The sequence below is a fragment of the Schistocerca piceifrons genome, chromosome 6 (genome assembly GCF_021461385.2).
Source record: "Schistocerca piceifrons isolate TAMUIC-IGC-003096 chromosome 6, iqSchPice1.1, whole genome shotgun sequence".
In the NCBI taxonomy this organism is placed as follows: domain Eukaryota; kingdom Metazoa; phylum Arthropoda; class Insecta; order Orthoptera; family Acrididae; genus Schistocerca; species Schistocerca piceifrons.
In genome coordinates, this window is record NC_060143.1 from 502623146 (window position 1) to 502639225 (window position 16080).

General features: G+C 40.2%; 1 non-coding gene across 1 annotated transcript; it reads right to left on the reverse strand.

Annotated features, from left to right (window-relative positions):
• Positions 1-275: 275 nt before the first annotated feature.
• Trnat-ugu lies at positions 276-350 on the reverse strand. The gene has a single exon. It is a non-coding gene; the product is annotated as a tRNA-Thr (tRNA).
• Positions 351-16080: the final 15730 nt, after the last annotated feature.

The window sequence follows — 16080 nt, forward strand, 5'->3', positions numbered from 1 at the left end:
CGCCACATCGCATTATTATTGAGCCTATGTGGTCTACTTTGGTGAGAAGGATATGAGGTCGCTATCCACGTCCTTCACCGTTACCGCAACCTGCCACAATGTACGGAATCTGTGTGTATTGCATATATGGATATGGTATCTCTTCTCTCGGTCATGTCCGAAAGAACAGACACGATTGATGAACTGCAGCCTTCTAGATCGAAATTACAACTATTTTAATACCGTCAGCTGCGCACAGGCGTTGATATAGATCAACGGGGAGAGGTGATAATGTGTGCCCCGATCGGGACTCGAACCCGGGATCTCCTGCTTACATGGCAGACGCTCTATCCATCTGAGCCACCGAGGGCACAGATGATAGAGTTACTGCAGGGACTATCTCGCGCACGTCTCCCGCGAGACTCATATATCACCTTGTATGTCCACACACTACATTTGTAGTGTCCCACCCCAACACACTCATTACTCGTGGAAGGCATTCTTCCAAGTCCCGTAAGAGTTCGGTGAATGTGTGTGCATCCGCACAGAAGAAGAAGGTCAAGGCCGGTATCGCCAGAACCATAACTTATTTGGAAATGGTGTCTGTTCTTTCGGACATGTTTATTACTTCCCTATTGCCACCTATGGTGCAGAAACATGGACAATGATAGAAACGGAATGGAGCAGACTGCAAGCAGGGGAAATGAACTTTCTCAGAGCAGTTAAGAGAAAAACAATAATGGACAGCAGTAACTGTGTTTGCTGAGTGACGGAATTAGGGCTGTAAGTGGGAATAATGACGTATATTAATTGTTTTTGAAATCAATTTCAGTTCAGCAAAGAGCCAGCATGCTGTTTTTCAACTCCCAGAGGATGGACTATCTGGATGGAAGTGTAGCTAAGATAGCAGTAACATGGTCAAAAATGAAAGTACACAATCATATGATTTGTAAGTAATGGAAATAAAATAATTCGAAAAGCATCAGTCATTGCTAGGTGTTCTTTCAGGACTGAATTTAAATTGTCGTTACACAAGGTCACTTTCTTTATGTTAAGGTTGACACTGAAATAGATCATTTAAAAATATCTCATCATTACAAGAGTTTTGACTGTGAATGTAATTTCAGAATATATGCGAAAAGCTTAGTTCAGTATTAGGACTGTTTTGTGACTGAGGGACGCGTGTGTTAGTGTAAAGAAGCCAAATGGAAATTATTACATACCTTGAAATTGTTATTCATATGTAGCGATGGCAGTTCGTTAGTGTGCGAATTACATCTGCAGAGACATTCAGATTCAAATTTAGGACTCCAATAAGATTCACATACTGGGTCAGATGCTTTATTCGGGGCCTTTTAAGTTGGACACCTTCTCATTGATGAATCGTCCGATTTAGAACAGCAGAAGTAATCATATAGAAAGCGAGCACTCTGGATCTATATGAGGAAAACGTAAACTTGCGGTCCATAAATAAGAATTCCTTCGTCAGAGGATAAAATGGAAGTGTGTTAAAGAAAACAAGGTAGAGAAGCCGCATCCAAGAATACTAGAGAAAACTTGGTTCTTAGGCTATTTACCGATTTGCAACATTTCAGCCGGAGATACAAAGAACATTCTTTGTACATAGGTTCTGATACTGTGAGACACACAAGTCAGTGGGTCGTGGTACTCTTTATATGTTGAAAAGGAGGAAGGTTGCGCCAGTTCGACACCTTGGGGCCCGTCGTTCTCTGTATACAAAAATATCAGCCCCTTGCCATAGACTAATTTAATTACTCTTACTTAAAAAAACAGCAGTGGTTTTTTTACTTAGGATTTCGTTAATGAGCCGCAAATGTCCTCAAATTCACCATAATTTATCCCCAAAATGGCCAGTAGCCATCTACTTCATCTAGTTGTTCTAGGTTAATGGTAATGACCATAACTTTTTACCCAAAAATCTTGGTCTCTTCTCTCCCACTCGTGTGGGGTTCGTCCATTCCCTGCACCACAGCTCTTTTGGGATACCCAGAATCCTGAGGAGAGACTCAGCACTTGTGCCCTGCATCTCTCTCGAGCAGTGGTAGCAAATTTATGTGATATTTACAGATTTCTAACGGAGCACCTCAGAGAATAAGGTGTCGGGGCATCGTTTTTCGCAGTTTTTCGAGCAGGGTATTTTCTACAACTTATAACGTCATTCACAATTTCAGGTCTTAATTTTTTGTAATTTACAGAATTTTATGGATCCTATCAGTAATTTCTCCAACAAACATCGATAGTCAAAGTTTGTGAGTTATTCCGCTAATTTTATCCCACTTTTTAAGAATACACACATAATTACGGAGCTTAGCCACTAGCGCTATCGCACATGCCCAACAACATCATCATATGAGGCTACTTACACTTTTCTGTGAATGTGTTACAATTTTGAAGATTTTTCCAGTAATTATCAAACACCCAGTTTTAAAGAAGGCATACGTAAGTACAGAACTCTTAAATGATTATCAACCATCACAATCATGTGCGGAATACAATTACACCTATGTATGACGCTATTAAATGTTCGTGCTATTTTATAGGCATTCCCCCACATTTATTCAAGAAGACTTCTGCAGGTAAAATTATACAACATTTATGTATACAAAGAGGCACTTTGTTACAATTTGTTAAAATCTTTTCTGAAACATGGATGAATTGCTGCCATTTTAGCTGCAGCTCTGCGGATAATTTGTCATTGTTTGGTGGGGTAATTTGTACCAGATAGGAGGTGACATTTGTTAGAGTTTGACGGCAGTCTGCTACAGTTTTGAATAATTTGAACAATTTTGATACAACGTAGGCCAATACATCACAGTTAGGTCTTAATTTCAAATAGTTTCAAGCTTACTTAGTTACATATATGAAACCAGCTTTCTTCTGAGGAATAACGTTGTATGAGTTTTAGGAGAGTTAAGATGAATGTTTTACAGAATAATATGGACAATTTAGTCCGAGATTCTATTCTATTTACAGCCAATAACTCACTTTATTGTCCTGTGATAGGCAGTTCGAACAAATAGGATATCACTCCACCCTACTGAACTTGCGCACCCGGTTCGAATGGTCTCATCTTACTTAAGAGCCATATGACCTTGACTAAAGACGCAATTGCAATGATGCAACTCATTTCTGTTTCTTCATTGTAAAGTATCAAATGCTCGTTCGGTAAGTGTGGTAATAAGAGCAACGTGAGTGTGCAGTGATGATGATAATGATGATGATGATAATGACGATGATGGAAACTGTAGATTGAAAGATGTTATCTTACAGTGTGGAAGTAATATGTTACAGTTTGGTTTGCTGATTCGACAGAGGCATTCACAAGAAGAAAATTAGCAATCAACCTCCACAATACAGCTTCTATGACGACAACACAAAAGAAATAGATAAACGATTAGAATTGTACACATCATTGATCTTTGCAGGAACGACAACATATTGCGGTGAAATAATTTCACATATTCAAGAAAGATATAATATCAAGTAATTATGAAGTCGTCTATTCCATCTCAAGTTTCTTCACATGAACTACACTGAGAACAATACCGTAACAGTAGCACAACTACATCGAAGACCTTAAATGATTGTAACTGCATTCATCATCAACCATTGCTGCGAAGCAAGCCTTTTCTGTTATATGTCAATCATTTCAGAGCCTCAAGAAAGATGTAATACTAAGCGCCGTCCGGAGTGGCCGAGCGGTTATAGGCGCTTCCGTCTGGAACAGCACGACCGCTACGGTCGCAGCTTCGAATCCTGCCTCAGGCGTGGATGTGTGTGATGACCTTAGGTTAGTTAGGTTGAAGTAGTTCTAAGTTATAGGGGACTGATGACCATAGATGGTAAGTCCCATAGTGCTCAGAGCCATTTCTTCTTTTTCTTGTAATAATAAGCAACTGGGGGGTAGTCTTTTCTTTCTTCCGTTTCTCCACATTAATTACGAGGTGTGGCTAGAAAAAAACCAGACTAGTACTGGTGAAACAATAAAACGAATGCAATAAGGCTGAAAGTCGCGTGGCCTGTCACGTGACTCTCACTCCGCCAACTGCACGAGTTTCATCTGCCTCCTGCACTCAGTCTGCCCGTGGCGTCTGTTTTAAGTAGTTGACGTTTTGTCTGTGCGTCGGAAAATGTTGACTGTACAGAAAGAACAGCGTGTTAACATCAAATTTTGTTTCAAACTAGGAAAATCTGCAAGTGAAACGTTTGTAATGTTACAACAAGTGTACGGCGATGATTGTTTATCGCGAACACAAGTGTTTGAGTGGTTTAAACGATTTAAAGATGGCCGCGAAGACACCTGTGATGGCACTCGCACTGGCAGACCATTATCAGCAAAAACTGATGCAAACATTGAAAAAATCGGTAAACTTGTTCGACAAGATCGCCGTTTAACAATCAGAGCAGTGTCTGAGTTAACAGGAGTTGACAAGGAAAGTGTTAGGCAGATTCTTCGCGAAAGTTTCAACATGAACAAAGTGTGTTCAAAAATGGTTCCAAAGTGTATCACAATTGAACAGAAGGAACGCCGAAGAATGATTTGTTCTGACATCCTCTAAAACATTGAAAGTGATCCCACCTTCTTACAAAATGTTATTACTTGCGATGAATCGTGGTTGTTTATTTACGATCCCGAAACTAAACGCCAATCGATGCATTGGAAAACTCCTGGTTCTCCACGACAGAAAAAAGCACGAATGTCAAAATCGAAATTCAACGCAATGATGACTGGTTTTTTTGACATCAAAGGGATTGTGCACATTGATTGGGTACCAGAGGGACAAACAGTGAATCAGCATTACTACATTAGCGTCCTGGCTACCCTACGTGAGCGAGTACGGAGAAAACGGAACGATTTGTGGAGAAAAAAGTCATGGATCCTTCACCAAGACAATGCCCCAGCTCACAGTGCGTTGTCAGTGAAGACGTTTTTGGCAAAACACAACATTCCCATCTTAGATCATCCACCCTACTAACCTGATTTGGCCCCCTGTGACTTTTTTCTTTTCCCTAAAGTCAAGTCAGCTTTGAAAGGAACTAGATTTGAGACTGTTGAAACAGTAAAAGAAAATGCGACGGAAGTAATGTATGGACTTACCGAAAATGATCTGCAGCATTGCTATGAACAGTGGAAAATTCGTACGGAGCGGTGTAGAGGCCGAGGAGGAGAGTACATTGAAGGAGATAACATGAAATTGTAAATAATTGTAAATAAATGTTTTTTCCAGCATCAGTCCGGTTTTTTTTCTAGCCGCACCTCGTACACTTAGTAATTTCTGTAAAGGGGATCGATCTTAGTCCCTCCGAAGTACTGTTTCTTTTTCTTGAGACGTGTAGAATAGTTTATGGGAAGAGTAACAGTTCATAGGTATCTAGTAAATGATTTCCTGCTTGACCACCATGATGCAATACCCAATTGCACTGAAGAGACTCACTCCAGTGTCATATCATAGAGTATCAAATGGTCGTTTTTTAAGTGTGGTGAGAGCAATGTGAGTGGTTGTGGTGGCATTTACATATATACACCAAGGAAAGACTGTAAACACGTACACAACGTAAACTTAAAATTAATTGGCTGTGATGTGCTTTAAAAGATATGTATTGATCGTAGGAGGTGGGGTACATTACAAATTTAGTTAGGGAGGGGCAATCAAATGAACACCAAATACCCGTCAAAAACGATCCGTGGAATGGTTCCATTCAAAAACTAGTCATGATATGCATTAAGACGGTTACATCACTGGGAGATGGGATAGTCAATTTGTCTTGTAGAATGCGGATGGACGCTGACAGATCCAGATTCGCTACTAATATTGAACTTCCTCATCCAACTGAAGCCTACGTCCACCCACGTTTGCCTTCAGGATACCCAAGATGTTACGATTAAGTGGTGAAAAGTATGAGTTTAATGAGGATGTTACAGCGTTCCCCAACCAAATCGCCAATTTGCAGAATAGCCTTTTTCCAGGGTTGGTGTTATTGTGAAACTGGAGCATCGTTTTGCTGTTACAAAAGGGATGTCTAGGAATATGTGGTTGCGATCAATTTCGATCCATTAAGTATATGTGAACTGTATGAGCCGCAAGTAACAGATGTGCAGTGACCATGCCCCTTGAACATGTGAACAAGACGTAAAAGTGAGAGGCAAAAATTTCCATCAACTATGAGGACTAGTTTAATGAGTAATTCATAACTGCCGGGAATTTGTGTTCCTCTCCCAGTTCTTTTAATGATACACGGTCGGTATTTACCACTGTAATAGCAGGAAGAAACGCAAGTAACAAAATTTTATTCGTGCGTAGACAGTGTAGAAAGAAGAAAATACGATTACATTTGTGGGTGATACGAGAGTGTATAAAAAGCGACATTTGGTACATAGAGCGGCCATCTCAGGCAGCAGCCATTCGGGTCGAATGGAAATGACTTTAAATGGTAGATATGAGTACAACTTTCCATGCTGTATCATCTCACAAGGGGACTCTCCATAGTGTAAATCACGGATTTTGATGCGCTTCAAATATGTTATAAAGGCACTTACCCTGAGTACCTGGCTATCCGGTTTTTTAGCGACTGGCCTTGATTTTGAGAAAATAGATTTTGAAGTTCATTGCTCTTTTTGTATATCCGTAACATTACGCGTATTCCGAGCAAGTCAGCTCAGCACAGCAGTAAAGGTTCGCGGCCACTGTGTTGGAGGTATTGTGATCGAATCCTGCTCGTGTATTTTTTTTCCAACATCCACCGAACTTTCAATTTTATTTCAAAGAATATCAGCAAACAGTGTAAGGTGTTTGAATTTATAAAGTTATTCTTTTGATTCTTCGTTCAGCTCCTCTACTTGCGGATCTTCTTCTGGTTGCACTACTGAAGAAACACTTTGTACTTCCATTTCACAGAATTCTTCTGACACACGGCACTAGAGATGCTTTGAGAACAACCGACGCTGTAGTGAGATGCGAACGGAAAGGAATACAACTCGCGCCCTCATTAGCCACAACTAGGAGCTGGGGTTCCCGTTGCGGCTAACGGTATTCACGGGAGACGGGACGATAATAGGCTGCGATCGGTATCAGGTAACACAAGAAGCGACCGTTGTACGGACATTTGGAGCTCCAGCTGCGGACCAGAAACGGAATGAATATTTGAAAAAATAAATAACTGAATACATCTTCATAATTTCGACCACCTTACACTGTTTGTTGATAACACTTGAAATAAAACTTAAAAATTCGGTCGATTATGAAATAAGAAGTACATGAGCAGGATTCGAACACGGTACGTGTAGCGCAGTACCCATATACCTTCACCGCTGCGCTACGCTGGCTTATCGGAATATATGTATTGTTACGGATATACAATTCGCGTAGTGAACTTCAAAATCGATACCCAGATAGCCAGGTACTCAAGATAAGTGCCTCGATAACATATTTGAAGCGCATGAAAATCCATGATTTACAGTATGGAGAGTCCCCTGGTCAGTTCCGGCGTTTGTCAATCGTAGTGGATTAGCGCTTGGTAGCATGCCATTCTCTAGCCATCCCGAGACCAAACGACTTCTATGCATGGCAGATGTGGCTAATTCACTGGGCAGCGCAACAGACCAATAGTCTCTGTGTGGAGATAGGTTAGTACAACACATTCAATATTCCGTCTTGTTTTACTTAGGTTAATGGTAATGGAGTGGAGATCTCACTGCCAGAGCACAGTCATTGGACATAACGCACTGAAATATACGGCTTCATGTATTAATTTAATGCTATTCGAACTATGACTGTTGGTAGCATTTCGACAAGTCGATAGTTCAACCAAGAAAACGTGTATAAACATCGATGATACTTCTCCACCGGTATATTGATCTACCGAAGTAGCAATGCGATATCACTTCTCGATATTTTTATGTCACACTATATTTTTTGGATTAACAGGATTCCGGACTCGAAGAAGTAGCACACAAGTTGCGCTAAAAACCCATTTTTAACCGAATTAATTTGCTTTTTCTTCACATCAACATTCTTAAAATACAGTTGCTGAAAACAATGAACAAAAATCTAAGTAACAAGATTTGTCTTTGCTGTAGGCGGAGACGTGTGAAGGGAAGTGCTGACATAATCTGCGGTTGGCGCTACCAATGTAAACTGCAACGTTTAGCTTCACCATTCAATTTCGACACTACAGCTGCTAGGTCGCTGGCTTTTGCAGAAATGAAGAAACAGGGTAGTCGACGTGAAGTGTTCCGGACTAATCCGATATGTGACGAAACCGAACGACGGACCCATCGGGTAACCTTCATTGTGCCACTTACATGTAGTTACCATTGCTAGCCAAGTGGTTATCACCAAGCATGAACATGCAATGTGTTCAAATGGCTCTGAGCACTATGGGACTGAACTTCTAAGGTCATCAATCCCATAGAACATAGAACTACTTAAACCTAACTAACCTAAGGACATCACACGCATCCATGACCGAGACAGGGTTTGCACCTGCGATCGCATGCAGTATGTTCAATTCAATACTTGCTCTAATGGGTATAAGCAGACTACTAGCCTGTTGATGTACCGATATCTAATAATAGATCAATACTTAATATACAGCTATAAAACCGGAAGTACATTTACAATTAGCAGCCGTTACTTTTACACGCTAATACTCGATATTTTTTGTGTCGATTCATAGATAGATCGACACATTTTTCGATAAATCGATGGCTGATAATGTTATTTTCTTAAAGATCTATATGGGTGATTCTAGACATTTTTAAAAATATCAACAGTCCTAATTCGAACCAGAAGTAATCAAACAACCGGTGCAGGGCTCATATTACAAGGAAAATGGAATATGGACACATCAGGCGGATTCGGAATTTTTTGTGGTCTTGCAATTTCAATGGACGGCACTGTATTTGCATGGAAACAATTGAAACAAATATTATTGCATGGTTGAATTCAACCTCACCTCAAATTACTGGATCAGTGCGCGAGCTCTCCTCAGCAACCAATATTCCACCAGACCACAGGAGAATCCTTAAAGTAGTTGTGATTGGTTACGTAGTAGTGTTACACACACTGTGCATGCATCTGACAAATACAATTAACTAATGCACTCAACAGCCTCTCTCTAGTCCACAGCAAAAATTGTTCCGATAGCTCTCAGTGACCAGAATTAATTTCATTCTTATGATGTCTGGTACGAGACAAACAGGTTATAATGCTTACTTCAGATTAAGGTTTCCTAAGAGAGAACAGTTACTGTAGTATGAGTTGGACATGGGTATCGAATGTTCAGTTAACGTACGGGAATGGAGTGTAGCACTTAACATTTATTTTCGCATTCCTACGTATGGAAAGACGGAAGAGACACAGCTTCCGAAACATTCCTAAAAGATGTCTTCATTCACGACACAGTATCAAATGTCTTGGTAAAGTTCATTCACTCTCGCAGCATACATTTACTAAATTTCATGAGAGCCTGTTGGTGACTGCTGTTTCACTTCGAAAATGATATGCAAGAACCATCACTGTGTATAATCAGTTTTTATGCTTCCATGACCAGATTTATTACTGTTTATCCACTTCCTCGTGTCTAGGATGACGCGTATGCATTCACCTATGATTTAGTGTGTAAAAGGGGAGCTTTCGTTTTCAAAATAAAAAATTAAGTTTTATGAAGGAACGTGTCCTTTCATATTAAAGACGAAGAGTTAGCATACATGAAGGAACGTAATATGTCACGCGTTTTGCATTTTCTTTATTTTACGCATATCCTCCATGCTGCCACAGGGCCCACACTAGCACCTACTGCCGCAAATTACTAGTCTCTGTGACGTGATTGACGTGCTTCACCTGCACAGTGGCAGCTGTACCTAAATGTGGTGTGATGTGGCCTATGGAACTAACTTCCGTCTAAACTGTCGTGTAACATGACGTTGCTGTTAGTGAATGCTAATGTAATAGTTATGCAACTTGCGCCATTACTAACCATAGTTTATTCAATCGAATATCATATTTCAGAAAAATTTTAGTGAAAATATTTCAGGTCATTTCTCTTTAATGACCTGAAAGAAATTTATTCCAGCAGAGGTAAAAGGTCAGTAGTGCAATATGTTTAGGAACAACGCCATTGCTGCATCATTCGTTACGCCGGTCCAACTCATAGTGTCGTTACTGTTCTCTCTTAGGTAACCTTAATCTGTAGTACGTATTATAACCTGTTTTTCTAGTACCAGACACAATAAGCATGAAATTAATTAAGGTCACTGAGAGGTATAGGCACCATTTTTGCTGTAATTCGAGAGAGGAGTCCTCTATCTGAAGACTGTTGAGTGTATTTGTTAATTCTATTTGTCAAATGCACGCACATTGTGTATACGTGTACTACGTATTCAATCACCCTTATACTAAAGAAACTTGAGCGGTCTGGTGGAGTATTGGTTGCCGATGAGAAATCGCAAATTAATATAACTATTTGAAGTAAGTTTGAATTCACTAAAGTTGTCCCAGGACGCCAATCATACAACTATATTTGTTCGAATTGTGTCCATGGAAATACAGTGCGAGCTATTAAACTTCCAAAATCACGAAAAAATTCCTAATTCGCGTGCTATGTCCTGATAGCATTTTCGCTGTATTATGAGTCCTGCACAGGCCGTTTGATTACTTCTGGTTCGAATTAGGAATGTTGATATTTTTAAAAATATCTGGAATCCCAAGTCTTTTAACTTACTACAACAACAAGTGTTATTTTAAAAAGGTGCGAAGTGGGAATGATAGTAATGTATTACAACTTTATCATTTTGTGGTAGTTTGACGCTATCGCTCTTCCCGATTAACATTCGGTCACCGGGGAGCCTACCAACAATGCATTATTGTCCAAAGCGCCGAAAGCCGTTGCGTAGCACCGTTCGTTTTACGCATTCTGTCGTTGAACGCGCATCTTGCTTTCGTGAGTGGCCAGTGGTTCGTGAATAAGTGAGCTTATCGTAAGGAAAAGTTTTCTAGCTTCTTGTGCCAACCAAGTAGAAGCGCTAAAAGAAAGCAGGGACATTTCATAAAAACAGGTATGTGATTACTGACTCCGTCCGCCCTCGATAACTATTAGACACTGTTACGCATTCACTGAATCCCACAGCAACCCAATCTATTGTGCTCGCCGGCTTGTAATTCGAACTGCATGTATTATGTAATCTGCAGAGCACAGCGGTTATTGATTTCGATCCGGATTCAGTCAACGTTCTGTTACCATATTGTCCTTCTGTGGTTGTCTAATTTACTATATCCTGTCTGTGATTTTACAGCTATTTTTTTAGTTTTTGGTTTGCCGGTTATGTAATTACAATTAATATTGCTAAAAAAGAATGTTTGACAGCAAAGTTCGCGTGTTTTAAATTTTCTTCCCAATAACTGATTTCGACAGTGTCTAGCTGTAACCGTCGGACAACTAGACTCTGTCAAAACCTATCATTGATGGAAGAAAACAAAAATAACACTAGGTCAGCACACGATCTTGGCTGCCAAATATTCTCCTTTAGGAAACAGCAGACAGATCCCTGCAACATGTGCAAACAAATACCTTTATTGAGAAATTTTTAACCATCGATATATCTGCATTGTGTTTTCGCTGATTTCATTTAAAGACTGTTTCCTTCCTGTTCAGCGAAGTTTTTGCTTTACTGACAGTCTTAGAAACTAGGGGACGGAGACAATTTCCTCGTGAGGAAATATCCTTCCAACTGCTCCTAAGGGTGTTTATGCGCGACCAGGCGCTTACTCAAGTACCCCAGCGACTGCCTGCCACATCACGGAGAACATATACTGGCACCTTCAACGTCCAAGAAAAACTGAGATGTGCGCTGTTAGTACTCGGTTTGATAAGAGAGATCTATGTGAAGATCGTAAATCTACGATTAACTGAGTGAGTTAAAATTTTGTGACTTGAATCTGAAGAGTATGAGCAACGATCACAATCACGCACAGCAATAAACAACTACATGAAATTTCATGAAAGTACCAATATCGAGGATATATGTGTCCTAAATGCACATTATATTACACATTAGTGGGAGGTCGCATCAAACCAGTCGAAAGGTTTATGACTAAAACAAAGAAATGAGACCATACATTCAAAGCATGGTTAAACATCGCTAATGAAGATTACACGGTTGTTACTGGCTCGCTGAAAGGACATTCAGTATGGTGTAATGTTCCCGGGAACTAAAGACGCAGATAACACCTGAGGACGCATAGAATTATGTTATCTAGATATATTCATGGAGAATTTCACTCCACATAATTATTCATACGATTCCAGGAAGCACCAGCAATGGTTGGCAGAGGTGCTTGGCCATCACCATGTTGAGCAACTACAACCTAGTCGTAGTCGTTAGGTGACAAGTCATTCAGCCTTACTTGAAGTGACTGGAGGTGAGCGCCATCTCTCCTCAGCAAGCAGTATTCCACCGCAGCACCAGAGAATCCTTTAAAATGGTGGTAATTGATTAGCTAAGAATATTTTAAAATTTCTTGTACATTGTTCCATGAGAGTAAGTCGAATTTTAATGCATTTTTTATTCTGATTACAAATCTGATTTTTTTCGTGATCATTTTAGAATTTCGTACAAATCATGTATGCAGTTTTTGGTGAAATAACATCATTTTGAACAAGGAAATTTTTAATTGCATTAAAATTAAATTACTTGTTTTGTAATCTTGTGCAGAATCACTAAACAATGCATTGGATTAGACAGTGGTCTAATCAGATGCTATGTTTAGTGATTCCACTAGAGATTAAATGGTCTATGTTCACAAATGCTAATGACTATATAAAAACACAACGCATGTTCAACAATTAAGTTTCCATTCGCTAATTCGACGGCATTAAATTCTTTCTGGCATGGGGTGAAACTTTTCCCCGTTGATTGTATCCCTCCACCACTGATACCTCTCTTTACCGTAAACCAGCAGTCAGCCATAATGACTGCATTTAACCTTTCGCGGGATCTCTTTCCCGTCTCTTTGGTGTCCTAGCGGAAACTTTATCGCTGTTTTTCAATGACATCGCCAAGATTCACAGAGAAAAGAACAGTACGTATGTGTCGAAAATGTAGTTTCATGCTCATGTTACATCCTAATTTCATAAAACTCTGCAACATTGTTGTAACAATGGTTTCCTAATTTTGATATATGCCGTCACCCAAATCGTTGGCCAGTACCTCACTAAACGAAACCAAGGCCATGTTTCCACTGGATTCATCGTACTTTCAAAATAATTGTCTTTCATTAAATTTCTGGTCTGATGCCCCAAAAAGATCCCTTCTATAAATACTTCATAAGATATACTTTTGGATATCTTGTTGCAAAGTGCAGGAAACAGCCCCCGTCGTTTGGATGTCGGATCTGCAGAGGAGGCAACACTATCTGAATTGGTAGAATAACTTTTTTCGTACGGTTAGCTGCCTTCCTATCCTTGACTTTCGCTGAGTTGTCCCAATCGTAACTAAGACACTTCTTTTGAGCAGCCAGATTGTTGACCACGTAACGCACCAACTACTTTCGGATCCCTTCATAGTATTTTTCGTAGTTCACAATTCGTTGGAGTTAGGAGCGCAACTTCAACTGTTATTTCGAAGTGTCGCAATGTAGGAAAGATAGTAATGTACGGTGCCGTTAAAAATTCGTTACAACTTTATGCTACCTGCACTACTGTTTATCATTTGATCACAGGCGGGCCTGTCAATCCTGCAATGTGGCCCGAAGCGCCGAAAGCCGTTGAATAGATTAGATTTATTGAGGTATTTTTAAAGTTTTGATATAGCTGCGTTGTGTGTTACTCATACTTCTTTCTTCGCAGTCTCTTCGTTGAATAGACGTCTAGAATTCTTGGGCGTTGATTAGTTTGTCAAAAAGTGAGCTTACCGTAAAAACGGTGTTTTAGCTTCTCGTGATCGTCTAACTATAAGCGTAAAAAGAAAGACGGGACACTTCGTCGAAAAATAGGTATGTTACTAGACACTCCGTCTTCACTCGATCACTATTAGGCACATCTTGCCGTTCACAGAAACTCATCAAGACCCTCTCTATTGTATGCGCCAGTTAGCATTTCGAGCTGGATGATTATGTAATCTGTAAAGCTCTACGATTATTGATTTCGTTTCAGATTCAGCCAAAATTTTTCTGTAGGCGTACTGATGACATTACATGAAAATTATCTATCTGTGTCATTTTGAGTATACGATGCACGTTGGGTGTAGGCGTTAGTGATCAGCGCCCGTTTTCTTTGATGACACTATCTGCGTTTCTGGTATTTTCTTTCAACAGCTTTGGTGAAAGACGTTTAACTTAGTGTAGCCTTATCGGCAACTTTTAGCCATTTCGGGTATGCAGGCTATATAATTAAAGTTATATTTATTGAGCTATTTTTAACTTTTAATAATCTGCATTGTGAGTTACTCATACTCTGTTTAGTTAATGCCTCCTTTATCTAGAGCGAAGATTTCCAATACTGACCTAGCTCTCTGTGACTTAAATGTTTTAGTGAGCAATATCATTCCAAATGACCAGTACAAGAAATTCAAACTCTCCGTTTGTTAAAGATTTCGTTGCTGGAATTTATAGATATAGAGGAATGAGCAATTTATCAACGAGCAGTTAAGAACTGTACATAGTTTTGTGAATGTACATCACCGAGGGGTCATGTACCCAAATTAACTTTGTATCACATATTATGGGAAAGACAGCACATGCATGTCGAAGAGTACTGAAATGGTTATGACTCTAAGGAAGAGAATACAGTGCAGTCTGTTGCTTCCACGAATTACAGAGACTATAGTGGCGGTGGAATGGAATCAAGGGAGCTGGATATATTCACTCTCATTTGTATATGGGACCGAGAAGCATGAGCAGTAGTTGGCGGAAGATGTTGACGAACAACATGTTGACGAACCTTATCTAAGTCTATATCATTAGTCGATCAAGCAGGCGAATGTGCAGCCGAAAGAAGTGGTGGTATTCGTCGTTCTGCGGAGAGAACATGCACGTTTCTCGAGGCATGTGGCCTTCACGTTGTTGTCAGTACGTAGGCGTGCAGATTTCCAGCAGCGCTAACACAATACATCTGGGTATATTTTAATTATCGTCCGTTTCCCATCGCTACAATCAACTATAATCTGACCCCAGCCCCCACATACAAACGGTTGGGGCGGAACTGAAGTCCTACAAATGGGATATTTATTTGGATACGGGACGAATCAGTAATTATCGTTCGCCAGCGAAATATTTCGGTTGTGCAAGCACAGTTTGTTGTAGACCACTGGTGAAAGTGAGGAATGATAAGGAGTAGACGTTCTCGCTTCAGTAATTTATATTTTGCCAACAGTAACCTACGGAACATTGTGAAGCTAGGAAGTGTAATGGAAGAACTGCTGTGATGATACAGAATCTATATCCGATTCCCGTTACTGGAGATAATGCAAGACTTCTAGGTATTATTTAGATATTTCTGGGTGGTTCTCGTAACATATTGCGTGATTTGTAAGGACGAATTGCGCTTCAGGCACACCAGTAATCCGTGAAGAAGTAAAGCACATCAAGTGGCAAAGGAATTCAAGACGAACCAAGCAGCGTAAACTGTACTTCGTCTAAGTGATGAACGCTCTGCAAGAACATTGCTACAGTACCTGTGGGAGCTGTTGCTGTGGTGATCCGTGGGCCTCGAGGATGATACCCAATATCCAGCGACACCATCAAGATTGCTGTTTGTGCTGTACAACACTTCGGAAGGCACAAGGAACACAATGTTCACGGCATTCTGTATTGGGGAAGTAACACCACAGACCGCCGTCATGATAGTCGATTGAGATTCTTATGACGATTACGTCTACATCACTACAATAGAAACATCCCTACAATAGAAATGAAGCGCTTGGCAGGAGAACGTCTCATTGTTTCGCGTGTGAGGATTCCTTCCTGTTCTATTCGTGTACAGAGAGCGGGAAGAATAACTGCTTAAATTCCCCTGTGGGCACTGGAATTAGTATAATATTGTCTGCTGCGTGGTCCCTGTGTGAACAATATGTAGCCGGCTGAA